The 26,782-nt window shown below is 46.9% G+C and overlaps 1 protein-coding gene across 1 annotated transcript in view; it reads right to left on the bottom strand.

The window, feature by feature from the left end:
- The window catches only part of WNT2 (Wnt family member 2), a 481,175-nt gene that overhangs the window by 259,692 nt on the left and 194,701 nt on the right, over positions 1-26,782 (bottom strand). The window lies entirely within an intron of this gene.

The following is a 26,782-nucleotide window of genomic DNA, read 5'->3' on the forward strand; positions in this document are numbered from 1 at the left end:
GAGTTTGAAGGTTAGTCTTCCATGTATGGAAACAGGCTGAGGATACTGATTCATCTGGCGGTCCATAGTGAGCGATTCGTCTAGTATGATGCAGAGGCTTTACGCAAGGTCCATTGGGGTGGGGGAAGTTCCTAGAGCAGAGGGTCACCAGGTATTGTTCCATGCTGAGGGGATGGATCTCAGGATGAGGACTAGTGTCTTGTCTGAGCTGAGCTTAAGGCAGCTGTTCTTCATCCAGGTGGCAACAGCTTTCATCCATTCTTGGAAGGAATATATGATGTTATGCAGCATAGCGTTACTTCAAAGTTTTTACTTCGCTAATACCATTACTACGTATGATTTTAGTGCGCATGCTTTTACTTCCCAAATATATACAAATACAGTAAAAATACTTTTACTTCGCAGTTAATTATTACGCACATCGTTAGAACCCGTTATTGGTACTTTAAAACAAAAAAGTAATCATAATTGTAACCTATCCCCTGGCACGCACCCTGAACCCTAAAAATACCCCATACATCCCAAAACCCTATCTCACCCTCACCCCTAAAAATATACCAGCACCCCAAAACCTAAACGCACCCTGAACCCCAAAAATACCTCAGCACCCCAAAACATAACAAGCATTGGAAATGCAATAGGTCTCGCAGTAGTAAAGTTTGAGCTATAGGTGTTATTTATTTTTTTGGTTTTTATTTATGTGTTGTTTTTTCTAAATAGCTAAATTAATAGCTTTCTTCTTTACAAAGCCAATAGTTATAATTTTTGTAAATGTGACACCTCTAGCATTTGTAAAGCAACATGTTTTGTATTAACGGGACTTATATGTGACATATATGTATTGATATAAAAAAAATCAATGGCTTTAAAAAAAAATTAATAATAATACGTAAATAAAATGGATTTTATTTTATATTGCCAATAGCTTAAAGTTTAGTGAGGGTGGGTGAGGGTGGGTGAGGGTGAGTGAGGGTGAGTGAGGGAGGGTGAGTGAGGGTGAGTGAGGGTGAGTGAGGGTGAGTGAGGGTGAGTGAGGGTGAGTGAGGGTGAGGGTGAGGAGGGGTTGAGGGTGAGTGAGGGTGAGGAGGGGTTGAGGGTGAGTGAGGGTGAGTGAGGGTGAGTGAGTGAGGGTGAGTGAGGGTGAGTGAGGGTGAGTGAGGGTGAGTGAGGGTGAGTGAGGGTGAGTGAGGGTGAGTGAGGGTGAGTGAGGGTGAGGGGTTGAGTGAGGGTGAGGGGTTGAGGGTGAGTGAGGGTGAGGGGTTGAGGGTGGGTGAGGGTGAGTGAGGGAGGGTGAGTGAGGGTGAGTGAGGGTGAGTGAGGGTGAGTGAGGGTGAGTGAGGGTGAGTGAGGGTGAGGGTGAGGGTGGGTGAGAGTGGGTGAGGGTGAGGAGGGGTTGAGGGTGAGTGAGGGTGAGTGAGGGTGAGTGAGGGTGAGTGAGGGTGAGTGAGGGTGAGGGTGAGTGAGGGTGAGTGAGGGTGAGTGAGGGTGAGTGAGGGTGAGTGAGGGTGAGTGAGGGTGAGTGAGGGTGAGGGTGAGTGAGGGTGAGGGGTTGAGGGTGAGGGGTTGAGGGTGAGTGAGGGTGAGGGGTTGAGGGTGAGTGAGGGTGAGGGTGAGTGAGGGTGAGGGGTTGAGGGTGAGTGAGGGTGAGGGTGAGTGAGGGTGAGGGTGGGTGAGGGTGAGGGTGGGTGAGGGTGAGTGAGGGTGAGGGGTTGAGGGTGAGTGAGGGTGAGGGGTTGAGGGTGAGTGAGGGTGAGGGGTTGAGGGTGAGTGAGGGTGAGGGTGAGGGGTTGAGGGTGGGTGAGGGTGAGGGGTTGAGGGTGAGTGAGGGTGAGGGGTTGAGGGTGAGTGAGGGTGAGGGTGAGTGAGGGTGGGGGGTTGAGGGTGAGTGAGGGTGAGTGAGGGTGGGGGGTTGAGGGTGAGTGAGGGTGAGTGAGGGTGAGTGAGGGTGGGTGAGGGTGAGTGAGGGAGGGTGAGTGAGGGAGGGTGAGTGAGGGAGGGTGAGTGAGGGAGGGTGAGTGAGGGAGGGTGAGTGAGGGAGGGTGAGGGAGGGTGAGTGAGGGTGAGTGAGGGTGAGTGAGGGTGAGTGAGGGTGAGTGAGGGTGAGTGAGGGTGAGTGAGGGTGAGTGAGGGTGAGTGAGGGTGAGGGGTTGAGTGAGGGTGAGGGGTTGGGGGTTGAGTGAGGGTGAGGGGTTGAGGGTGAGTGAGGGTGAGTGAGGGTGAGTGAGGGTGAGGGGTTGAGTGAGGGTGAGGGGTTGAGGGTGAGTGAGGGTGAGTGAGGGTGAGGGGTTGAGGGTGAGTGAGGGTGAGTGAGGGTGAGGGGTTGAGGGTGAGTGAGGGTGAGGGTGGGTGAGGGTGAGGGTGGGTGAGGGTGAGTGAGGGTGAGGGTGAGTGAGGGTGAGGGGTTGAGGGTGAGTGAGGGTGAGGGGTTGAGGGTGAAAAAAATCCATAAAAGTTCTAGGCCAGTCATATCCGATAGTTAACACCACAGCATAACCTGGCTCAGCCTCGAATAATGCTAGCTCTGCGCGATTTTCCATCTGGGACAGGAGATACGATACAGTCTAAGAAAGATTTAAATAACAGCTGTGGAACTACAGAGATGTAGGAAACATCAAAGGATAAAAAAAACAATCCTAAACTAATGATAAACCCGGATATGCACATGCTTCAGTGACCGCCAGCGAGGCATTTACTGCTGAATGAAGGCCATGCACAGAGTGTGGAAATCTGTGGTCAGTGTTTAAAATGCCGTAACCAGCAACGGCATGCATTTGTAAAGAGCTCACAACATTCCTTTGAAACTAAACATTGAGAGATTTCTCTCACTCTTTGAACGAATGCTATTTTGTCCAGCAAGACTTTCTGAATTCAGTTTGGGGCTTACTGTGGTGGGCCATCCAAAAGTCACAAGAGAGAATGTGCTTGAATGTGTGTGATGGGGGAGGGGGTTTGATGAAATCATGAAGAAAGTTTCTGGTTGCACACCACGGTCTATGCCCCAGCCACCCTGTTCACTTACCATAACACTGAAAAGTTTTCATATTTTTAGAAAAATATGTTTTTAATCTAAAAAAAAATCTAAAATAAGTCTCTCCGCATACGCAGTCCGCAGTTATTGTTCATGCTTTTTTGGTATCATACTGAACGCGCCTGGTATCCATTAGTCCATAGGACAAGCAAGTGCAGCAATCCCTAATGCTCGCTTGTATGGGGGCAATGCCTATGCCAGTTCCATGTGCCAAGGACCGCTTTCATCAGACCACAGTGAAAGGAGGGGCATGCACTTATACGGACCCTTCGCAAGAAGATTACAGGCTATCCCTAACAAGACGGACGGACGGAAGAGAGGGGAGGGGGGAGGAGAAATGCGACACGGCGGGAGGGGGCGGAGCGGGTAAACATAGACGAGAGGGGAGGGGGGAGGAGACGCAGTTATTGTTCATGCTTTTTTGGTATCATACTGAACGCGCCTGGTATCCATTAGTCCATAGGACAAGCAAGTGCAGCAATCCCTAATGCTCGCTTGTATGGGGGCAATGCCTATGCCAGTTCCATGTGCCAAGGACCGCTTTCATCAGACCACAGTGAAAGGAGGGGCATGCACTTATACGGACCCTTCGCAAGAAGATTACAGGCTATCCCTAACAAGACGGACGGACGGAAGAGAGGGGAGGGGGGAGGAGAAATGCGACACGGCGGGAGGGGGCGGAGCGGGTAAACATAGACGAGAGGGGAGGGGGGAGGAGACGCAGTTATTGTTCATGCTTTTTTGGTATCATACTGAACGTGCCTGGTATCCATTAGTCCATAGGACAAGCAAGTGCAGCAATCCCTAATGCTCGCTTGTATGGGGGCAATGCCTATGCCAGTTCCATGTGCCAAGGAACGCTTTCATCAGACCACAGTGAAAGGAGGGGCATGCACTTATACGGACCCTTCGCAAGAAGATTACAGGCTATCCCTAACAAGACGGACGGACGGAAGAGAGGGGAGGGGGGAGGAAAATGCGACACGGCGGGAGGGGGCGGAGCGGGTAAACAGACGAGAGGGGAGGGGGGAGGAGAAATGCGACACGGCGGGAGGGGGCGGAGCGGGTAAACATAGACGGACGTGCACGCGCTTTTAAGGTCAATGCGCATGCGCATAAGCTCAATGCGCATGCGCATTGACCTTAAAAGTCACGGGCACTGCAAGGAATCGCCACGATTCCTTGCAGTGTAGATAAAGAGTGGATAAGTCGCAATACTCTCGCTTGCTCGATGCGCATGCGCATCGACAGGCGAGACCTAAAAACGCACTCTGAACCCTAAGAATATCCCCTACACCCCAAAACCCTAACTCACCCTGACCCCTAAAAATAACCCTGTACCCCAAAACCTAAATGCACCTTGAACCCCAAAAATACCCCAGCATCCCAAAACCTTAAACGCACCATAAACCCTCAAAATATCCCATGCACCCCAAAACCCTAACCCACCCTGACTCCTAAAAATACCCCAGTACCCCAAAACCTGCTTGAAAAGTAGAAAAGTGCATGGCCCCAGAACTTCAAAGAGTTCCCCACTGACAATGTCATCAATAGTACTCACATTAACAATGGCTGTTTGGGGTGACTCTCCCCCTTCTGCATGGTCCAAAGGTACGCCAGTGGTGTCTGTCATGCTATTTTTCTCAAGGTACACCCTCCAGTGGAAATTCCTATACAAAAATATGTGTTTGCACAAAAGGCAAATATATTACATATAGCTATAAGGTATTCAAATGCTTACCACCTTTCTTGCACAAAGCAGGTTATACTGATGTAGTTGATCTTTCTGTGCCAACATCTTGTAGTGTTAGTACTAATCCACCTAAACAGACCTACATTGCTTAAATTAGGAGGGAACTGACCCTTCATGATATGAAGGGAAATACCTTTTCAAGTCACAAAGGTCCAGATTCGGAGAATTTGGGCCGTTTCGCGATGGGAAAAATACTTTTTCTAATTCTACAAAATGCAATTCAGCCATGTGTTACTGAATTGAAATTTGCATTTGGGATTCAGTATTTGGAAGGAGCGTGTTTTTAGTAAGCCTGGGCAGTATATTCCATTCCGTTTGCGGAATTTGCGGAATTCGGGTAATTTCGCGTTCCACGGAGAACGGGCAAGTGTGAAAAATTCTGAGTCCCGCAGCTTTGCGTAATTTTTTGCTTGTTCGCATTTCAAAATGCATGTTCGCAAGATATTTCTCCCTGAGCACGCAAACAGCGTTCGCGAACAGGAAAAACGCAATGCAAACGGGCGGAACAAGCAATTCCATGTGTTCGCGGAACTTTTGCTTGCTCGTGGAGATTTTTACCGTTTTACGGTAAACTCCGCAAATTCCGCCCACCCCTAGTTTTCAGTGTCCCTTCCAAATACTGAATCCGTATGGTATGTATTACTATTTTTCTACTGAATTCCGGTTGCAAAACAGTAATAATTTACCACCATTTAAAAGTGATGGTATTTGAGATTGTTGAAAAAATATTTTTTAAGAGCAGGCAGTGGTAATCTTCTTTTTTTTCTCTTTAAATGAATCCCATTTTCCTTTAAGGAAAACGGGCTGCATTTAAAAAGAATAAAAAGAAAGATTGCTTCATCTAAAAGCAATTACAGACATGGTGCTCTGGTTACCTCAGCAGGCCACCATCCCTGTGACGGCCGCAATTCCTAATGGTGCCCATATTGCGACCTACTAAATTAAAATTCATGAGGTAGGCTGACTTGCAACCCACTACAAATCGCCAATTAGAAGTTGTACATTGTTTTACATGAGGAATTGCGATTCGGTAAGAATTGCAATTCCTTCTTTTTGTACATCTGGCTCAAACGATTTTTTGCATTGAACAAGGGTCTACTTTTGGTACTATCTTTGCCAGAAAGTTGATCATCGCAGCAGTTTGCACCACTTAGCATCGTATCTGCACACATACAAATCTTTAGTTGATCTTCATGATCTGAGCCTTTTTCCAAATGCTATAGGGCGGATGCCTTTTTGCACACTGTGTATTTCAGCACGCGGAATCAGGGCAGACCGCGTTACCGGGCTGCACGCAATAATTGTCGAAACCGAAATTTAGTGAAATTGAAATACTGTAAAAATAGGTGTGCACTTGTTTATCCCTCTTTTTTTTGCGCACTCTTACAGAACTAAGGAGAAATCCCAAATAAGTTTTATGCTATTGCAAGCTGTAAAAATTCACACAATAAATTACGCTTTTAGGTGCAGCCTTACACGCAACATTGACAGGTAACGTGGTGCACTGTAGTCCATTAAGTGTTGGCTGTATTTCACATGCTTATTTACCGAGGGGCGTGTGATAGAGCACAGTACATGTAAAAAGCTACATAACATATGAATCTACTTATTATGTTTTTAGCTGTCCTAGGTAGAGCATACAAGACCCCAGAGGGAGGGTAATGGTTACAACAGAGAGCATAACACAAAGCATTATAATGGAGGGGTAGGATTTAGATGAAAGAATAGACTACATATAAGGAACGTTGGGAATGTATAAGGAATTTGATTCGACGAGCTGACGAGGACTTGACACACACAGAGACATTTTAAGACATGGGCAAAGTGGGCTCTAGCCCAGGGCCCCAGCCTTTCAGGGGGCCCCCAGATAGAGATAGCTCTATTCTGCTGAGTCTTGCCCAGATGACCTTTATTAATTTTTAAACAGATTGTTTTAAATGCCATTTTCCTTTAATTTATTTTAAATGTGGGTGATGTGTGAGTCTATTACAGAAAATTTTCAGAGAAATGTTGTGTAATGTTTCATGCAACATCCATAAAAAAAATTTATTTTGGATTGAACCTCACATATTAGAAACGGAACGGTGTCACAGAGATCATTTGCAGTAATGTTAGTGAGCTGCTGCCTTGTTACAGTATTGAAAATACACACGTCACTATCCCAAAATAAAAGATGTAAACACTTTTATAATTTGGATGAGTGTGCCTGTGCGCTGTCAGTGACTTGGCCAAAGAGGGTATGAAAGAGTTGAAGGTGGATCATACATTCAAAGCTGTTCTGAAGAGGGGCCCCCAAAGTAAGTTTAGCCCAAGGCCCCCAAATCCTTAAGATGTCCATGGACACACAGAATCAGAAGCAGAGAAGCGAAGGAGGAGCCGAGCCACGTCGCTACCGGAGCCGCCGACACCGCAGAGCGGCAGCCGCAGCTCCAAGGCAACCTCCGGGTGCGGCATGCGGGTGTTCCCGGTGTGTCCCGCTCGCACCAGCAAATAGCATATGGTATCCCTCCTCAAGCTGTCCGCCGCTTAAACACCGCCTAAGCCTTTCTTCTAACGTTCGGCTACAATTGGCATCATTTTCGACCGCTCCTCCTTTGCTTCAGAGCGAACTGCACCGAACCTGACACTGATTCAGAGAGACTGCCACGGGGTAAAGGTAGGTGTCTTTGCTTTTCTTGTTTTGACTCTGTTCTTCTGGCCCTGTCCCTCTGCTGGCCTGGCATTGTTTAGCTACTTTTCCTGTCCTGCTGTAGGGGTTCTTTGTATACCCGCTGCTCCAGAGTCAACCCCCTGCTCTAAATTCCTGTCCCTCTCTCCTTGGTATGGGGAAGGGAGGAGAGCTGGGGCAAGGGAGCAGCAGTCTCCTGTGGTTTTCTGCAGGGGGGTCAGGAGAGCTACCAGGCAGGAGTGCCTTGAACCCATAATAAGGTTTCCAGCTGGACCTTTGGGCCACCCCGAGAATACCAACAGTAAACACTGGTAGGCTACATTAGAGTGAAATAGCAAATGCTAGCAAAGAACCTAATATCAGTAAGCACCAGCCAAAGGACAGGTCTCAGGTTGCGCCCCCCCCCCAAAGGGTGTGACAGAAGCAGTCAGCATTCGACTGGTGTAGCACTAGTTCTCTACGTTCTTATTTGCTGCAAGTCCACCGGGAACAGCAACACTATATTTTTACATTCATTCCCCTTCGGACAGAAGCATTGATAGAGCATCAGAGAGCATAGAAGAGCCTAAAGCTGCAGAATGAGATCAGGCAGAACTAGGGGTGACCCCTCACTGGCACAGCGAAAAAGAAAGGGACTGAGGCCAGCCAGCACTGAACCCAAACCTCAATCCCAAATGATGAGTAGAAGTCTCCATCCACTATAGCTGGCACTCTAATTTCTCCACCCACCACAGCTCAGAACAGTATGTTGGCTACCTGGCCAAGGCTCCAGATATATCCATCTAAGTTCTCCTTTATGAAAGACAAAGGTGCAGTATTGTACCCCTCCATCGAGGAAGTAAAAAAAGTTTTTCCATCATTTCAACCTCCCTTAACGCACCGTCCTGCCACTCCAATGTCCCCTCATGCCACTCGGGTGAAAAAGATACAACTGCTCAAAGTATTCCATCTGATCAGCCTCTTAAACTCCACCATTATACCTGCAATTCTGTACCCTGTACAGCAAATTGATCCGCCACTATTGGCGCTGGTAAGCGAAGTGTCAGCAGATCGGTTCAGCAATGCAACCTGAGGAGGATCAGCTGTCTGACTGCTCCTTATCTTTCACAAACATTAGTCTGCACAATTCAAACAACAACGTAACTAGAGGTGACATACCATCAACGCAACAACATAATTCCCTGAACAGGGATTTTTTACAACAAAACCCGGCTCAATGACAGGCATTGGAATGAGCACATGGCAAATAACGACCAGGATCAGGGCATTCAGCTCATCCAATTGCCCATCATCATTACCATCATTTCCTCAGGCACAAATGACTCTGTATCCATTTGCAAGTCCAAAAACATCTTCGCAAGACCACATCCCCAACTCCTTCCTAAATATTGGGACCCGGTGGCAAATGATAACCACCCTAAACACCACAGCTGAATACCAGTCTAACAAATTTGATATCCAAATCCCCCTCCTTGGGACGCTAGCCCATTATATTTCCACAATAGGCTCGCGAGTTGAATGGCCTAATGCCACTATAGGCAGTTTACTCTCAGAAGCTCATAATCCATCTACACATATCTCAGCTACCTCCTCCAGCCCTAGTAATAAAGATTCGCTGTATATCTTCCTCTGTAAGTAAATGAATGGGAAAGTTGAAATTGATTTCTGTGTGCATTTGGGGACATTATTCCCAGTTGGAATAACGCAACAATAATCAATTTCAACTTCCTCCTCTATATGTCGAAGAAAATCGTCAATCAGAAATTACATGCTAGTATGCTCATTAAATATCATAGAGAGCAAAGGATTCCTCAAGGGCTCCGAATCTCGCTCAAATCAACGCTCTGCAAAAACAATTCTAAATTTACTGAAAGATGGCAAGCAATATTGAACAAATGTTCTTTGGATCTCATCCTTCTGATTATAGAAGAATTAGTGAAATTAATTGAGGACCTCATGAAAGAAACACAACAACTAAAAAATGACTTAAGTACCATGCTCACAACTGATGAAATGGACGAAATGCTTAACGATATCAACAAACAACTAAATACTCACACTAAAGAAATTAATGAATGAAAAATCAGAAAATTCAAACGCGATGCTCTCGACTACAAGCTTGGCGAAGTGTATAACTGGACGGATATTTATGCCAGAAGAAGACAGCAAAAACCAAATTCAAACAGAACATCAGTTGAAACTTCATCATCAGATGAATCACAACATAGAAGACAGCCACAACTATCAAAACAAGCAATTTCTAAATGAAATGAGCAACCAACCACATGTAGTGGGGGTATCGCCGTTAATACCAGCACCAATACTTTTTTAGAGAGAGGCCAGTTACCGCTGGACGAACCAGGAGGAGCAAAAGATCTAACAAAAGAGGACTCAATAGCAAAAAACACCAGGAGTCAATGAACTTAGTCATTAACCTTTCAAAATATCAAATATCACGTTCTGAAATCAATGTGCTACAAAAAGGAACCACTTTTGTTTCCACTTTTCATTCCGATCTCTTGGATACCCAAATATGTATCTACAAGTTAATGAGATCGTTACGCTTGCGACATTTCTTCACAAATATTATTCCAGTTGTTGAAAAGCCACCAAAAGACACCCTCAAGGGATTAAGAAATAAAAGTAAATTCATACCACCAGTGAGTCATAAGGTACTCGATGCAATTGAAAAGGTGATTTCCAAAGATATAGAAAAGATTTACAAACAACCAAAATCCAAAATCACCAATCTTTCGACCAAAGAACAACAAATTCTGACAAATTTGGTTAATAATTCGGAAATTGTGATTCGACAAGCCGATAAGGGTGGAGCCTTAGTTATAATGGACACTGACTTTTATAATAACCGTGTCATCGAACATGTGAATGACACCAACACATACTACAAAGTGGAACAAGATCCAACAAAACAATTTATCAAAATTCTTTCCACCATTATTGGCCAAACCATTAGTCAGGGAACAATTGGACAAAAAGAAAACCAATATCTCATCAAATCGAACCCAGCGGTACCATATATATACATATGATTCCGAAAGTACACAAACATTCAACCCATCCGCCATGCAGACCAATTGTATCCACGGTCAACTCTATCCATGAACCAATCGAAAGATATTTGGACAGACATTTGCAACCTTTGGTACAATCAACGACGACTTCCATAAAAGATACCACCAACTTTTTAACCATCTTGGAAGACCACAAGTCATCATTTTCCACCGAGATGATTCTACGCACAATTGACGTTCAATCATTATATACCTCAATCCCTCACAATGTTGGATTGGAAGCTACAGCATCATTTTTGATGCTCACTGAAATTGAAGAAGACCTAAAAGTATTCATAATGGAACTATTGAATTTTACATTGTACCACAGCTATTTCAAGTGGCAAGACTATTATTACATTCGGAGCTCTGGTACATCCATGGGCAATTGTGCGGCTCCCGCATACGCAAATCTCTTTATGTACAGGTTTGAACTAGACAACATTCTGAGCAAAGAAGAATGGTCCAAGAATCTTTTACTGTACAAAAGATATATCGATGATATATTTATCTTATGGAAAGGATCAAAAGATGAACTACTCCAAGCCATAGCAGATCTTAATGAAGTAAACAACAGAATTAAATTTACTCATAATATTCAGACAAAGCAAATACCTTTTCTTGACGTAATGGTACAGAACAATGAAGGTAAATTGGAAACCAGGGTCTTCACAAAGAGTACAAACAGGAACAATTTGTTACATTTCCACAGCTTTCATCAGTACTCACTGAAGAAACATCTACCTTATTCCCAATTGTTGAGAATAAAGAGGATTTCCTCTACGGAGAATTCATTCAAAGAAAGTGTCCAAACTGTCAACAATAAATTTGAAGAGCGAGGGTACCCAACTGGAATCCTTGAGGAAGCAGTATTGAAAACATCAAAAATGAACCGATCATCTCTGTTGCAAACACAAGCAAAACCAGCTAGTGAAGAAAGAATGGTATATATTTCAAAATACTCAACAGAAAGTTCAAAGATCAAGCAAATCATATTAAAACATTGGTCTTTTTATTGACATTGGAAGAAGATTTCAATGGCATATATCGGAATCCTCCTAGATCCGCATTTCAAAGTTCCAAGAACATTAAAGAATTACTAAACAAAAAAGAAAAAGAGAAAGAAAAAGAAAAATCACATAAGGGCATATTACCCTGTCACAATTGCGGGAATTTCAATGCTATAATAAAAGGAAAAGATCTCAAACATCCCAGCCGTGGTTTCACGATTACATTAAGAGTAACAGCAACATGTGATAGCCGGAATGTCATTTATTTGATTAAATGCCCTTGTGGCTTGGCATACGTGGGGAAAACTGAAAGAAAAATAAAGACAAGAATTATTGAACACAAAAGTAACATACGGACAAAAAATTCCAAATCTCCACTATCATCTCCCTTTAACAGCCACAACATACTCCGAGTCAACTAAGATTCCTCGTTTTGGAACAAGTACCAATTCTACCTGGGAGAGACAATACCCAATATCTCCTGCGGAGAGAAATATTCTAGATAACCCATCTAAACACCATTCATCCGAAGGGTTTAAATGATCGGATTGATCTGAACTGTTTTTTGTAAATCGATGTGTTAATAATTTCAGCACAGTAAATATGAATAAGTTATTCATTGACAATTACATGAAAATTGTAATCACTTGATTTGAGAAATTTTGACTGTCCCTTTGACATTAATGAGGTTGTTGCTTTTAATCACACACTCACCACCCACTTATATTTTAATCTTTTGACCACTACATTTTTTTAGTCAAACTTTTCACTTAGAATAAATCAGTAGGTACTTCTTCCCTTTGCCGACCCTCGTAGTATTTTTTCTGCTCCCATGATTGTGGAACAGAGTATTTACCTTCCGGTTCACCATCGCGTAAGACCATATGTAAATGGTTGTCTGCATATACTTCCGAGTGCAATCCGGAAGCCACACCCACTCAATTGAAGTTGTGCTTCTTAACCGAACGGTGAGCATATTTTCCGTATGAACTTTTGCGCGCACGATTCCACAACAACGTCATTTTTCGCTTGTAACAGTCGTAACTTTGACTTTTTCATGCCGGTTCTTTTTGTTTAGAACCCAGATACCACTTTACACTGTGAACCGCAAGTCAACACGCGACCACAGTAAGGTACGCTAAATCTCTTACAGTGTATGCTGCCAAAAATAGTGTGAGTGTTTATAATGATCAAACCTTGTTTTGTAACTTTCTTAAGGAAATTGAGGAACCCGATTCTCTTCTGTTTTTATACTGTCGACACTTCTACTTGCTTCCTTCTGGAAGGTAGGATACATTTTCGACCGTTCCGGCATGTTACACACAACACTTTTCATCGGGTGTTAGAACACATCCAAAACAAAGTTATGTTACTGTGAAAAACAAGTGTTTAAACAAACCATACACCGAAAGGGTCACAAACCAGCGAATTTATGTTATTAAACATGATTTATATTTGTTTGGGTCTAAGAAAACTATTATGTCACATCACCAGGACAAACACGTACGTGTTAACAGGGATATAAGGTTTTTTGTATTCAATTGCTTTTGAGATATGAGAGATTTCTTAAATGTTCAGAATCGTCTAAGGAAACTCTTTCTGTGTGCATTTGGGGACGTTATTCCCAGTTGGAATAACGCAACAATAACCATATAGAATACCCCATCAAGAAACTCACCTAAATGGGGGGATTGATTAGCCCCAACTGGGACATGCCATGCTGCTCTCTGGTGTTGCGAGAGAGACCAAACGTAAAAGAAGAATATGGTGAAGCGGCCCAAAGGCCAGTTGACGCGGATAGAGTGGCCTGCCAGGGCAGCCATCAGTAATAGGTAGCAGGCTGCTATGCAGTGGAAAGAAAGTGGCATAGGGAGGTGTTGTTAAAATTCAAATAACCTCGCTGCAGGTGGTGAGATACCGATCGGAATCGTGGTCCAAACTGGTAGCGGCAGAGTTAAGCGATAAGCTATGATTGTAGGGGGCTGCCAGGGTGCTGGTGCCAGCTGGCTGCCAGAGTGGGGGTGTATACATGCAGCCAAAGTAGCATGTGGTGCAAACCGCTGGGTAATCGGAACACCGTAGTTTGTCTGGCCGGAGTGTGCCAGCTCCTCACGGTGTTGGTAAAATTGAAACAACCTACGCTACCGGTGGTGAGCCGGCGATCGGACATCTAGTCCAAACTGGTAGTAGCAGAGTTAAGTGGTAACCCATTGTGTAGGTAGGGTGCCAGGGGGTCTAAAATTAACCCATAGTGGTGACCGGGGCAAGTTGGAGGTGCAGCTCTTTGGTCAAAGAGTCTAGCGCATGTGGGGCCGGGGAAGGTGGTTTGCTAACACAGGACCTACCCGGGTCTGTCCGTCCCAGGATGTGTTGGTATGGGTAAGGAAGTGATTGTAAAGGCAGGGAGGACCTGACACCTAGAACGGTCACTCGAATGTGGAGAAGCGGACTTAGTGGCAGCCAATAGTAAATTGTGGCCACCATCTTGGAACGGAGTCCTATTCAGTGAATATAGCTTACTGGGGAACAGCTGGGCCTCTAATAGATGGAGAAAAGGGAATCATAACCAAGCAGGTTACCAGCCTCGCAATTTAGAGCACACAGTAACGTGCAGAGATCAAAAGGGAGCACATGGAATTGGGCATCACCAGTTATGTACGTAGGGAGACTAGGAGGGAGGGCAGAGTGTGGCAGTGGTGCATGACCAAGCCACATTCCCAGGATCATCAATGGGAGGTAACTACACTAGGTCCAGAAAGGACACAGCAATGATGGGGAATCTACAGGGACACATGTGAGATGTCAAAGATGAGAAATGTCGTCAGCATGGGGAGGTTCATTTGCGTGCTAGCAAAGTAAAGTAGAGAGTAGTCAAGAAAATGTGGGGGAGGAGGTGGAAGGTGTATTATCGAGCCACCTCTCCCCAAGGGATGTAATCATTCAGACCTGTCTGATGTGTAGTGAGGCGGAAAGCCCACCTTTGCTCCATCATCAAGAGAGCTTGTGGGGTTATATTGGCGTATGTTTCTAGGATCGTCCAGTCAATCTCATTAGGTGTATGGCCCAACTCAGTGTAGTGGGTCAACATTCTTGTCATCATCTTACTGCATCTTATATTACTGTGATGTTCAGTAATTCTTAATCTCACAGCCTGTGCGGTCATTCCAATGTAGTGTTTCTGGCAAGGGCACGTAATCATGTATACACAGTTCCGGGTGTTACAGTTAGTGTGGGACTTCTGGACCCACGTATCAGCAGGACCGTGATCAATCTGTTTTGAGGGTCGTGTGAAAGGGCACACACGAAACGAATTGGCCTATTTTACACACAGGGAACATGTCACCAGCTGTCACTAGTTTCACATTTAAACGAACTGCCAACATCAAAGACATGGTCGTACACACCAGACCCCCTCAACTAACCATGCGATAACAACAACTCTGGGGTTTCCACTTGTCACGGGCCACTACCCATGAGGTAGTGGCCTGTGAAGGCTGGAAGACCCCAGAGTTGTTGCTGTTGCATGGTTGGATCAATGGCACCAATAAACCTTCAATCATTAATCATCTTGATGAACAACAAGATCAGTAGTGCATACTAGCTGCATCACCTGCTGAAAAATCCTACGAGCAATGGGGCTGGCTTGCACAAATATTGGCCAGATCAAAACCACATTGACATGCATCAAGGGACCATAATATGTCCAACCCAGGAAATGTGACCAGGGACCCAACTATGTCCTTAGTCTCTTGGAATGTCTGCGGACTAGAAAACCTTTTACCAAGTCTGAGGCAATACCCTTTCTAGGTTCGCATGACAATATATGCATTCAGGAGTCCTGGCGAGACACCAATAGAGGTTACCGTGAGTTTTATTCCCCCTCCATCAGATCGCACACAAAGGGTCATGCAATTGGGGGCCTTTCAATTTTTCTTTCAGCCAGCTGGGACTTTGGAGCCACCTAGCTTATCACTGGCCATAAAAACCTCTTGTGCATTAAAATGAAAAACTGGCGATAAAGTCACACAAGCTGCAATTTATTCCTGATGAACGTGTATTTACATCCAACATCTCTGGAGAAGCATCAGAGTGTGGAGAAATTAGAGCAGCTTGTTGCAGACATCAAGTTCAATCATGTGAATGCTCACGTTCTCCCAACTGTAGACTACAATTTAAATCTGCTACATAATCCCTATCGAAGCATCGCAGAAAAAACTGCGGACGTTCAGTGGCTGATTCTATCGCAGGTCTTCCGCCCACAAACAGCAGACTCCTTGGGATGCACTCCGCTTGCAGCGCTAGAGTCCCTGTTTCTGCAAGCTATGAATGGCCGTTTCCCTGAAAACCAACCCACCTGTCCCACTGCCCGAAAAAATCAGCAGTACTAGATTATATGTCCTGATCAGTTACCCTTTTCAGAACCAACATTTCATATTCCATCCATCTGTGCTGTGAAAGCGACCACATGCCTCAGGTCTGGTCCATAAAAAAATGCCATCAATGCTGTGGTGATGGGGCCCTAGGCCCACATGGTATATAAAAGGACTGACACAGACACCAGTTAGTGGATGGTTATTCTGGCCACGAGCACGTGCGCTCGGCCTCTTTTATTATCAGCGTCACCTGACCCAGTGACGTCTGTGGTGGGTGGATGCACAGTGTGAGGTCACATGAAAACAACTAGACTGTGTCCTTGCAGGACACTACATCCTTCCCAAAGTTCAGGGAAGAGAAAACAAAATGTCTAACCTGCAAGAAAAACAGAATAAAACAAATTTACAACCCCAACAGATTTTCTTCAGGCGATCGGCTGGGAGAATGTTGCAAGTTCCTGGATTACAAAGTCAGTCAGATGAGCTTCACCTCGGCGGTGTACTTCAGATCATCCTTGTCTTGCTGCGCTTATGTACATTGTTCAACATTTGGGGTATCTGGAGCAGAATAGGATTGACCCTTGAGGGGTCTGGCCGGTGTTCCGAATCCGGTGAACGACAACGCTTGTTGGTTGTTTGGGACGACTGCGGCACGAGAGGTCTTTCTTTGGATTTGCTGATCTTGATGCTTTCACACCTCCTGCCGGCCAAGTAACGTCCGACTTGCCTTTCTTGCCTGACTCCTCTCTCACTGGAACCTCGAAGATTGGCCTCTCCTGCTTGGACTCTTCTCTCACTAGAGTCGCTGGGAGGACCCTCTTGCTGGACACGATGGGACCCAGTGGACCGTACAGGGCTTCGCATGAGCCGCGCAAAGGTGTCGCTGAGGAACTGCCAACGGACTCACCGCCAAGTCGCTCATGTTGCCCTTGGGGTGTTGATGTCATCCGCCAGGATGGTCTTGCCGTTAGGACATGGGCTCAGTGCCTTCTTCAGACCGTTTCTCGGTTCCAGGTGTTCACCTGGGGCCTTCGTGCTTCCTGTTGCCTGTCGTGGAGCTGCCGCTGCTGCACCTCTCCCATACAGATTCCTCTCTCACAAGAATTCCTCCGAGGCCCTTGTCCCCTGGAGTGCCACGTGACCGTGTGGGCTGTGCGGGTCGCTGAGGAACTTCGGACACAGTCGAGTCTTGTATAGTCCACAAGGGTGGATTGTCTAGTGCTCGGGTATGCTCTGCTTCGGCAAGCTCCAGGTTCACGGGGCACCCATACGGTTCTTCGGTGGTTGGTCTCCTCAAATGCAGGTTGTCGGGATGTATTGCCTGTGGAAGTCCGGCTGCGGTGCGCCCCACATGTGCTTTCGATGCTTGGGGGGGGGCTTAGCAACATACTTCTAGGCGGCGCTGGCCCCATGCAGTCTTTTCCTGGTCCCCTTCCCCTCCCAGCAGGCCCTTTCAGTTCACGGGCTGCGGTGGAGGGGGGGGGAAGGGGGGGGGGGTGCTTTGATCTTCTGCGGGCCGCACGCTGGCCTCACTGCCCCTTGCCCACGCAGTCTCTTGTTGGTCTCCCCACCCGCGGCAGCCTTCCACTTCAGACGCTGCGCGGGGAGGGTCGGCGCTGCTGCTGGGGGCCTTTTCACTTTGTGTTGGAGCCTCCTGGCACCCTTCGCGGCCGGCCTTCCCACTTTCGAGCTGTGTAGGGGTTTACTAGTGCTGCTCCGCTCTTTACTCCCGCCCGCAGCAGCCTCATTACACGCGCTGCGGGGCGGAGAAGGGCTGGCGGTCTCTGTGTTCGGCGCCTGGCAGCTTTCCCCACGCTGCGGGTGCTCCCCTTTGAAGTTCCTTCTCCCCACCGCCGCAGCCTCACATCGCACACGCTGCGCGGCGGGGGACAGGGGATGCAGTAGGCAGGCCGCGGGTGGGCTCCGCTAGCCTTGCCCCACTACGTGTGTATTCTCTGCCGCATTGCGCCCAGCATGGGGGGTCGCTGCTGGCTTGCGCGCCCCCCCCAGGCTCACCTCCGGCCTACGGACCTTTTTACTTTGCGGGTGGGCTCCGGTCGGTCCGCTTACTCCCGGGCACTTCGGGCCACGCCTCCACGTGGCGCTTAGTTGCGGCCGGCACAGGTGGGCTCTGGTCAGTCCGCTGCTCTTCACCCCACGCAGGGAGGCTCACGCTGGGCACGGGAGGTGTGGGGTAGGCTCTCAGTCACCACCTCCTTTGTCATGTCGGCCCGGGGCTTAGCACACGCCCCGCGGGCCTCTGCTGAAGGTCACTTGCTGTTGGGGGGGTGCTCATGGCACGGGCAGCATTCTCCTCCTTTTCCCCCAAACATTCAGGCTGGTGCACGCATGGGCACCGGCTCCGCCTCGTCGCCTATGTGGTGATGGGGCCCTAGGCCCACATGGTATATAAAAGGACTGAAACAGACACCAGTTAGTGGATGGTTATTCTGGCCACGAGCACGTGCGCTTGGCCTCTTTTATTAGCAGCGTAGTTATTGGCTCAGAAGACTCGCAATGTAACTGGAGACGGGTCAAATGGAGCTCTGAAGTTGCAATAGGGTATGATAATTGGAAAGCACAATCCCCTCACCAGGGCTCGCCCTCAATCCATACAATTAATGACTGGGAATTACTAGCACAAAAGTTACTCTTTTTCCTGGTCATCAGCCAACAAGACACCTTATCTATAAAGTTCATGTCTACTAAACCATGGTACACAAAAACCTTAAGGAATTCTGAAAAGAATTCCGAGCAAAAAGGAATGATTGCTTAAATCACAATCAAATTCCACTCTGCACATCGAGGTAGTAACTATGTACAGCCAGTATAAAAAACGAATCTGGCAAGCTTAACAAAAATATGAGGAATCGCTCCAGAATGAACTCTTCCTGGCATGTTGAAACAAAAATGTGAAATGTTTCTGGGTGATAATAAATCGTCTAAATAGGGGCTCAGGACCTACTATGATAAATGGAAACAATGTCAACGCAGAGAACTGGACAAAATATGTCACCACCCTGTACAAAGCCACAACTAAAATGCCCGACCAACACTTAGTCCCTAGCAAACAAAAGTTCACACAACAGAAATGTGTGGCAATGGTTGCAAAACTTCACCAATATGTGATAACTTTCAATGCTACCAGAATAGCAACATTAATCAGAAAAAGCAGAGTTGACAGGGCCCCAGGCCCCAACGGCATCCCAGCATCAGTTTACAAACATGGCATCAATTTTTGGTCTTGGGCGCTGGAAAATCTGTTCAATTGCTGCATAAACAGTGAATCCGTTCCACCTTCCTCGTAAGGTTCAATCTTACATTTCATTTATAAACAAGCATTTGCAAAGCAATCGGTCTCGCTTTTGGGATCTTATATGCATTTAGCTATGCAATACATCAGCCTAGGTGCTGAAACATCTACTGTTCTTTAACAAGGAGGGAAAGTAAATACCAAACTGTGTGACACACCAGGTATGGGAACACATGGAGAGAAATATTGCCTTTTAGCGGGAAATGGTATAGTCCAAATACATGAATTGAAAAAAATATTGTCTACGGGTGCTCGTGGAAGACCATGTCTATGGGCTGGAATCTAGAGAATGCTAAAGTGATTCTGGTATTTTACTGACCTCTGTTGGTCGTTTTCTATCAAGAAAGTTAAATGGTAGCAGTTGCCAGAATTTTTTTTAAAAGTAAGGTCCTCAGCAGAAAGCAATTCTGGTATTTTACTGACCTCTGCTGGTCGTTTTTTATCAAAACAGTTAAATAGAGGCAGTTGAACAGAAAAAATGTCTCTAAGCGGAAGCAGACAAGTCCTAGGGCTGATCTCCAGAGCCCACAAAGTACATATAAGTATATAGTACGTATATACTAAAGAATATACAAGAGGTCTCGAATGCTCGACCTAAAAATCATGTATGGGCAGCCATGCGCTGTCTATCCTATCAGCACCCAATTTGCATACGTTTTGTAAACTGCTCAGAACTTATCTGTTTACACTCTGAGTTACTCTCTACCTTATTTTGACTACTGCCAGGACGCCCACTAGTATTTGAGCGTTTAATAAAAATAAAGCTCAAATCAATTAATCCCTTGCATGCGTCGGACGGCCGGGAGCCTTCCGAACTGCGCACGCGTGGAATATTGCCGCACTGCGGCTAAATACCGGCCGCGCCCAAGGGGTTAATCATGGGCATTAATACAAAAAACTAAAAAACATGACATCTCATGCTCTGAAGAGCTTAAAACACTAGGGATAATGTTTCTATTTATTTGAAACTTCCATCCCGCCTGTTGTGTTGTCTAAATACAATGTTTCTTAATTTCCTTTGCTGCAACTGTGCCCACATGCACGTCTGTCCCCTGTGCCTTCTGTAGAAGTGTGCTCCTATCTAATAAACACTCATCAGCCAACTAGATGTGGTGAAACTAGCTTTAATCCACTGAACGCCGGGGAGAGCGTCCGCCAGGCTCAGAAGTCGCGGCTCTACAAAATGGCCGCACTTCCGTATCCGCCCGCGGCGCCCGCCCCGACAACAACTAGAACGTCACTACATATCTCCCCCCTTTTAACGTATTCTCAAAACAAGAATAGAATATAGTAATTGTCCACCTCTTTACTCTAAGGAGTGTCAATGTAATGGAACAGTCTTACTTGCTCTCCATACTGAAATCTTCGTATCTCTTCAGGGTCTTGACTGCTCTGCCCGACCTGGTTCTTGTTGGCTCCTGACCAGAAGGTTGACTTTGAGACTCAAAAGAGCTGCCTCCTTCTTTGTCCCTTAGGGTTCTTTGTCCTTGACAGCGCCTGTCACCTCCTTAGCTCCTTGGCGTTGGGGATTTGGTTCCTCTAGCTGTTTCCCCTTCTTCCCGGTGAAGATGGTCTTCATATCCTTCTCCCTGTATTATCTCTTCCAGCCCGTCCATCTCCTCTGTCCTTTCCATTCTCTGTTCTTCTCCATTCTCTCCATTTTGTGGACTATTTTCCTCCGGTGCTTCCCACTTCAGGATCTTGTTGCACTTTGCCATCCTGTCTTGTGACCATATCTTCCCATTGCTGAGGAGAGCTGATCTGTTGTACGGCTCTATCACTTGTAGCTGAGGTGTGAATTTGCTGTCCCCTTTCTTTTTCATCACTGTCAGCTTTACTCAGTGGAGAAGTGTGGCTCACTGGTTAGAGCAGGCAGACCCTGAAGCAGAGGTTAGACCCGGGACCAGGGTTCAATTCCCGACGCGGCAGGGTCTTGAGTTCAAATGTCCATGGACTCGATAATTCTCGCTTCGGTGCCTGACCTAATCATGGGTTCACACTCTGCAACTCTGGGCATTAAGCTTGCTTAATCTCCACAACGGCCCCCCGCGGCGGGATGCCTGGCTTTCACCTTGGGGATGCCCTGTAGGGGCTATCTCACAGGGAAAAGCCAGGATGGGTTCCCAAGGCAAGCGCTTAGAGACCCCTGGGTTATAAGCGCTATATAAATCCAACATACAATACAATACAATACAATACAATACTCTCACCCACTCCCCCTTTTGCAAAGCGACTTCTCTGACATTTTGCCTTTTCTTGTAATGTTCTGTGTACAGGCCTTGTGCCCTTTCCATGTTTCGCCCCCACCACTGCTGGGGACCATTTACTCTGGACTATAAGATGTTTCCATGCCAGGTTGCCCTTCGTGAAGGGATCTCGCCCTCGCAGTACTCTGAAAGGGCTGTATCCAGTGCTGGCTGGGGTGATGCGATATGCCCACAACATCTTCGGCAGTTCCTTTTCCCAGTCTTGCCCTGCGCTGATTGCTGCCTGTATCGATCCCATTATTACCCTGTTGATTCGTTCTACCAATCCGTTCCCCGCCGGGTGGTTGATGGGGGTGTGCTTTACTTCTATACCGTTTCGGACCATGAAGGCGTCCCATTTCGCGGACACCAACTGTGGTCCGTTGTCGCAAGTGATCAATTTGGGGATTCCTTCCCTCACGAATGTTGATGTCAAGAAAGACAGTACCGCTTCCGTGTCCACTGTCTCTCGCACTTCCACCTCTGGCCATTTTGAATATCGATCCACCAAAATGATGGCGTACTTCTGCACTCCATTGATGTTGAGGATAGGCCCAGTGATGTCTTCTGACACCATTTCCCAAGGGCTGGAGTGAATGGTGAATTTGCCTACGGGTGGTCTCAAGAGCGTCTGTGTTTTATCTGCCCTGCTGCATGATTCGCACATTCTTACATGTCTCTCTACTTGGTTGTCCATGGCTGGCCACCAGTATGCTTGTTTCGCTCGGGCCTTTGTTTTCATGATGCCGAGATGTCCTTCGTGGAGGATAGTTAGGAGATGTTCCACCAAGCTCTGCGGAGGAACTACCTTGTCTCCTCTCAGTAAGAAGGCTGGGTTGTCTCCGATCGATAATTCTTCCCGAACTTCCCAGAACTTTTTCAACTGGCTGTTGAGATGTTTGTTGTCTGGCCACCCATGTATCACATAACCTTTCACTGCTTCTAAGGTTTCATCTTGGGTGTAGGCCTCTTTCCATTCCTGTTCGCTGATCACCTGCTCGTGGTCTTGTGTTACTGCCACCATGTAGTTTTCCCATCCTGAGAGTTCTTGGTCTTCCGCCCGTTCCATAGCGGCTGCCCTGCTCAAAAAATCAGCTACTCTGTTTTTGTTCCCCGGGATGTATTCCACGTCATATACAAAGTCTAGTAACCTCAAGCTCATCTTCGCAATGCGTGGTGTGGCATGGGCATGACCACTGGAGGTGAGAACTTTCACTAGGGGTTTGTGGTCCGTGCGAAGCAGAAAACTGGAACCCCATAAAAACTGTCGGAACCGTTCCATGGCCCACACCGCAGCTAGCATTTCTTTTTCTATTACACTAAATTTTTCTTCATTGGGTGCAAGTGATCTTGAGGCAAAACTGACCGTGGAGACTTCCCCTCCTTCCGCCCTCTTCATCAATACTGCTCCTAGGCCTTTGTCGCTAGCGTCAGTGGTCAGTATAGATAGGGCTACCTGGTCAAATTCCTTGAGGGATACCGCATTGCAGATTTCTTGTTTGAGGGCATCAAACTCTCCTTGTTCCTCCGTTGACCACTTGAACAGGTTCTTTTCTTTCAATAGCTGCCTTAGGTGGTGGGTCTTGGAAGCAAAGTGTGGACTGAACTTACTGTAGAACTCCGCCATTCCTAAAAACGACCTGATGTCCTCCTTCTTCATTGGTGTCGGTGCGTCTCGTATGGCTGTTGCGCTTGCTCTTTTCGGTTCAATTCCCCTTTCTCTGATTTCGTGCTCCAGGTATGTCACTGATTTTACTCCAAATTTGCATTTCGCCCATTCCGCTGTGAGTCCATTCTTCTCCAGTATGGACAGCAGCGCATGCAGTTTGTCATGGTGGTCTCTCTTTGATTTCCCCATGATGAGGATGTCGTCTTGGAAGAATTGCACTCCATCCTCCTTCTGGAATAGCTTGTGCATACGTTTTTGGAATACTGCGGCTGCTGACGCTAATCCGAACGGCATCCTTACAAACTTATAGCATCCAAAGGGAGTTATGAACGATGTGAGGTGACTGCAAGATGGATGCAGCACGATTTGGTGATACGCTGAAGACAGGTCCACTGTGGAGAACTACTTTATGCCCTTCGTTTTTGCCAGCATTTCATTAATCCTGGGTAGGGGGAATTTGTCTACCCATATGTTCTTGTTCAGCTCCCTGAGGTCCACGCACAGACGCACCTTTCCATTAGGTTTCTGTGCTACCACGAGGGGAGAGAGCCATTCGGCGCTCTCGATGGCTTCTATGATGCCACTCCTTTCCAGGCGCTCCAGCTCCTTCTGTGTCACTTCTCTGCTGCGGAACGGAATGTTCCTGACCTTATGACTCACCGGGCGTGCTCCTTCCTTTAACCATATTTTATGCGTGAACTTGGTCATCTTCCCTATGGTTCCTTTGAAGACCTCTGGGTATTCTCTTCTCCATGCATCTTCCTCATATCCTCTTTCTGTGTCCATCATTAACACCTTTTCGACTCCTCCCGGGTTGAGCTGTATTCCCAAGGCTCCCTGGTCCATACATCCTAATACTGACGGCCCCTTTTTGGCCACGAACAGCTTGCAGTCTGCCTGGCATCCTTTGAACTCAAACGTGAGGGGGCAAAATCATGGGTATCTGCTCACCTGTGTATGTGACTGGGCGTATGTCAGGTGGAACTAGGTCCGCCTTCGTCTCATTCTGGAAGTCTCTCTCCCATACGGTTCTTTGTACTATTGTATAAGGAGAACCCGAATCCGCGACAATGTCAATCTCCACTCCACCTATTCTCATCCTTAGTACTGGTTTCTTTGATCCTGTGCAGTTTATCCCCCGGACTTGGTCATTAATGCATAACACTTCGTCCTCATCTTCCTCTTCTGCCTGGGCCTCGTCTTCTTCCTCGCCCTCTTGGGCTACGTATTTCTCTTCAGCTCTCCTAGGTCGGCGTCTGCATACTTTTTCGTAGTGACCCATGAGACCACAGTACGAGCATTTGGCCCTGAAGGCTGGACAAACCTTGTCATTACCAGTGTGCGTGGGGCTTCCACACCTGTAGCAGTTTTCCTTGCTTTCCCACTTGGTCCTTTGCATTCCTCCTGCTTTCTGCGGGTATCTCTTTTGGGACTGTGTCTTGAATGCTCCTGACTGTTTGCTCTTTCCTGGCTTGTTCCCCTCTGTTACTTTGCACACTACTGTTTTGCTGATGGTGTCCTTCCTCGCTGCTTCTGCGCATCTCTTCAACAGCTCAGCCTTTTTCACCAGCGCCAATACTTCCTTGAGTGGGGCGTCACCGTTCATCCACAACTTCTCTTGAATGGCCGTGTTGGACGTGTGCATAATTATTTGGTCTCTTACCAGTTTGTTGTGCAATGTTCCAAACTTGCATGTCAATGCTAGTTTCTTTAGGGCTGCTATGTACTTATCGATTGTTTCGCCTCCTCCTTGTTTCCTCTGGAAGAAGTTGCACCGGTCTATGGCTACACACACTACCGGCCGATAGTGCGAGTCTAGATCTTTGATTGCATGTTGGAATTCGTCTGTGTCCGTGGGTGGCCTGGTTTTCTTCACCAGGTTGTCATATACTCTGATCCCTTCTGGTCCCAGATTATGTAGAAGTATTTTCTTCCTCCTGGAGCTCGAGTACTCTACTTCGCCTTCTTCTTCTAGGGCCGAAAGGTAATTCAGAAAATACCTCTTCCAGTCTTCCCATGGCATTGTAGGTTCTCCTCTCTTGGATAGGAACGGGACTAAGTTAGTGAGGGAGGATGATTGTGCGCACATTTTTCCTTCGTCACGTTGTGCCTGATTTTGTGGCGCGATGACGCTGGGCGGGATTCCTGGTGCTTGTCTCTCCTCCTGCCTACCTTCTAGCTTGGGCACTGGGCTTCCGTCGTCGCTGCTGGACGTGCTGGGGAAGTCCAGGGCTGCTTTGGGCTGATCGTGCTAGTCCTTGGGCGTTCCTCCTTAATAGAGCTTGAGCGAGGCATGGTCTGACCAGATTTTATTTTCCCGCCTGTTCCTTGTCCTGGCTGCTCTTTGGGGACTTCCTCTGTATGTTCCTGTGGCCCTTTTTCTTGTCCCTTTGCTATTGTCCTGTAGGCTGAGGTCGCCTGTTCTATCCTTCACTAGGCACAATTTCTTTCTCCGCGCCTATGAGGTGGGTTGAGCACTCACCCACCTTTTCCTCAACGTCTGCCTGTCTAGTGGCCTTTGTGGTCCTTTACGCTCCCTCAAGGTAACGCTATGGCCTTTACTGCGGTTGCACCTAGCTCCCTCTGCCACGCTCAGAGTTGTCCGGTTTCCTGTGCTTAGCGTTTATTTATTTTTGGCTTTTTCGCATCCCAAGCCTCGTCGCCATTTGTAGAAGTGTGCTCCTATCTAATAAACACTCATCAGCCAACTAGATGTGGTGAAACTAGCTTTAATCCACTGAGCGCCGGGGAGAGCGTCCGTCAGGCTCAGAAGTCGCGGCTCTACAAAATGGCCGCACTTCCGTATCCGCCCGCGGCGCCCGCCCTGACAACAACTAGAACGTCACTACACCCTCGTGTCCAGAATCTCCTCCCCACTCCCTGACCGGGAGTGTCTGGTTCCTGTCCCCTCCCCACCAATCGGGTACAGGGTCCTAGTGCCCCTTTGACTCAGGTCACTACAGCGCCGATGTTCAGCCAAACACGTTTCCACTTCTGTAATGGTTCACAGGCACCTTTGTATTGTTTTCCCCCAGGTCCCCTGCTCTTACGGCTAGTTAATGAAACTAGCCGGTGTTAACCGTGTCCACCACCTGCAACAACACATGAACTATTACCACAGGCCCTCGTCTTGTTGAGTTGTGGACGAATGCGCGCTCTTCATGCTAATGAAGGGGGACACGCAGTCTTTTTCCACCCCATGGATTTTGACTTATAGTTCTGACACACCTATGAGATCACTTCCGGGTTTCTCGGGCAGACAACACCCAAAGGAATAACGGGGTGATTAGCATCCTTAGAGCCTGATTAATTAGGCATCGCTATTGAGACTTCTGAGGAAGTGAGAGGCAAATGTGTTCCCATGTGTTGCGGGAGCCTTGAGGTTGGTATCACAGGGGGATGAAACTGCGTGGTCTTAATAATGAGCAAGGAACAAACCTACTGCAACATATTGAAAGCCGAAGGTCTCATAATAGGTAATAACAGATGGCGTCTATAAATGTAAAACGAGCGCCCGGATTTTACAGTTCATAATGGCTTAGTAAATGTGTACTTTAAAATCTGCTCTTAAAGAGGACAAGTATGTAAAACGTCAAAATTAAAATGTTGCACATGCCATGCTCCGCAAAAGAAACTTTCACGCTGTCAACA

This window comes from Lissotriton vulgaris, chromosome 1_1 (assembly GCF_964263255.1).
Source record: "Lissotriton vulgaris chromosome 1_1, aLisVul1.2, whole genome shotgun sequence".
Classification (NCBI taxonomy): Eukaryota; Metazoa; Chordata; class Amphibia; order Caudata; family Salamandridae; genus Lissotriton; species Lissotriton vulgaris.